We start from the raw sequence: 2665 nt of genomic DNA, 5'->3' as shown, positions 1-2665 counted from the left end.
TATTTTTCCTCTCAGACGACTATTTTCTCAGAAGACGATTATTTACATTTAGTATATCGTTCATTAGTATATCGAATAAATATTTTTTTCTTTCTTTCTTTGATATGTTCTGTTCAGCTTTATAATCAGCATAACTCTCTAACAGATCTATAAGGTCTTGCGTGTCCACGACATCACCATCGCTATCAGAGTCAACATCATAATTGACAAAAAAATATTCTTAAAAAAATAATAAAAAAAAACATCAAAAAATATGCCCCGGGTGAGGATCGAACTCACGACCTTAAGATTATGAGACTTACGCGCTGCCTACTGCGCCACCGAGGCTACAAATGCATCGTCAAATATTCGTATAACATTATATTTTGTAAAAATACCAATAGGTACCTATAATATGTATTAAAAATAAATTACCTACATAATTTACGATAACATACGTTACATAGTAGGTGTAGTTCTACCTACATACAGATTTCAATGTGCACTTTTTTAAATCAGTAATCATAAGATGATGCGTGCTTCGGAAGGCACGTTAAGCCGTTGGTCCCGGTTACTACTTACTGATGTACGTAGTCGTTACATGAGGCATCTTCTTCTATCGTGTGGATTGTGAGGTAAAGTACCTACCAACCTCATCAACCCTGGTTTCAGGGTTACTATTGAGCCGCCAAAGGCCCCTGACATGGCTAATGTAACGACTACTTACTTACATCAGTAAGTAGTAACCGGGACCAACGACATGACAAGAGTCATGAATAAGATAAATAAAATGTCAACAGCCTTTTGCGGCTCAATAGTAACCCTGACACCAGGGTTGATGTGGTTGGTAATCCATTTCAAAACCCACACGATAGAAGAAGATACCTACTAAGTAATAAAAAACAGATTCTCATATGTATATAAGTACTTTACTCCCATCAGATTAACTGCCTCCGTGGTCCAGTGGATGAGCGTTAGGTTCGAATCCCGGTGGGGACATATCACAAAAATCACTTTGTGATTACAGGTTGATCACCTGATTGTCCGAAAGTAAGACGACCCGTGCTTCGGAAGGCACGTTAAGACGTTGGTCCCGGTTACTACTTACTGATGTAAGTGAGTAATCGTTACATGAGCCATATCAGGGGCCTTTGGCGGCTTAATAACCCTGACACCAAGGTTGATGAGGCTGGTATTCCACCTCACAACCCACACGATAAGAAGAAGACTCCCATCAGAGAAATCGTCAATAAAAAAAAAACAAACGAAACAATCACAGACTATAAAAATAAACTATAATAGGTAAGTAAAATGACCCATACAAAATTCATGAATGGCCCTTGAAAATAAAATGTTGTACAATTTCAAAAAGCGTCGCATGTTACCAACCCGTGGCCCGCTACCGCAACTATTGGTGTGCGCGTGCAATTGACAGGCCCGCTCAATTTATGGCCCGCACTGTCTACCGTATGTGGCCCCCCGAACAATGGGTCCTGGATGTGGCCTCGCGAAATAGGCTGTTGATTTGTATATATGAATCATTCTCATCCGTGAAATTACACGTACAGTCATGAGCAATATAATGTACCCACTTTGGGACTCTGTCGCACTAACATATTTGACATTTAGTGAGACTTACAGTTCAGTTTGTCAAAAAAGTTAAGGTGACAAGGTACCAAAGTGTATACATATTAATGCTCGTGACCGTACAAGCATTACATAACCTAACATGATGGACATTTGTTATGGGCGACAGACTGATCCCTTCTTCATAAAGTTCACCAAAATTCATATCAAAAGTCCAACTATTAAAAAGAGTTACAAATATTCTTAGCAATGATTAATTACTTGAGAAACTTCATTAATAAATTGGTAAATTTGACAGCACCATTAAATAATCTCTTAAAAAAGGACGTTCGCGTTGGTTGGTTGTGGACGGAATACCATGAAAATGCATTTTGTAATATTAAAAAATGTATAAGCACGGCAACTTTATTGCAAAAGAAAGTGGTTACATCTTGTCTTTGATAACTTTTAGCTCTGTCCACCCCATTACGGAAACAGAGAGCATTCTTTATTCGTTCTACAGTAGATACACACATAACTCTCAACTAACATACTTCTCTTGCTTCTTCCACATTTTAACAGTCGTTTCGTTTCGTTTCGTTTTAGGTACATCTCAAATTATTTTTCAGAAAATTTTCGCATAATAATGTTGAGAAAAACCTAATTGAAATTTAAGAAACGGTGAAATTTAATTATTACTTATGAGTATTATTACGTATATATTAGTCTGTTATTTTATCATGTGGGTTGTGAGATCGTTGATCAATCACAGGAACCCTGGAGTTAGGGTAAATATAATAAGTAATTAAAAAAAAACCTCGAATACCTTAATAACAATGTGAGTGATTTCCATATAGCATTCACATTACCTGAAAAGTATCGGCGTCCGAAGGACGTAATATACGATCCCGACGACCCGATTACTCTAGCAATAGAGGCAGCCAATCAGCTCGCGACACCAAACACTTCAGGACCCCGATACCGACCCCGCCGGCGTGGTCGACGATTTCCCTCATTCAGCGCTTATCGCTATCGACCCACTAGGGTCGATTAATTCTTTCAAATATTTTTCCTCTCAGACGACGCCCTGAGCCGAGGTTCGCGCCCAACTGGGCAACCT

General features: G+C 38.6%; 1 non-coding gene across 1 annotated transcript; it reads right to left on the bottom strand.

Moving 5' to 3' along the window:
* Positions 1–254: 254 nt before the first annotated feature.
* Trnam-cau (transfer RNA methionine (anticodon CAU)) lies at positions 255–327 on the bottom strand. Its single transcript has one exon. It is a non-coding gene; the product is annotated as a tRNA-Met (tRNA).
* Between the last annotated feature and the right edge of the window lie 2338 nt (positions 328–2665).

The sequence above is a fragment of the Pectinophora gossypiella genome, chromosome 20 (assembly GCF_024362695.1).
Source record: "Pectinophora gossypiella chromosome 20, ilPecGoss1.1, whole genome shotgun sequence".
Lineage (NCBI taxonomy): Eukaryota > Metazoa > Arthropoda > Insecta > Lepidoptera > Gelechiidae > Pectinophora > Pectinophora gossypiella.
This window is presented reverse-complemented; position numbering and strand designations above follow the sequence as displayed.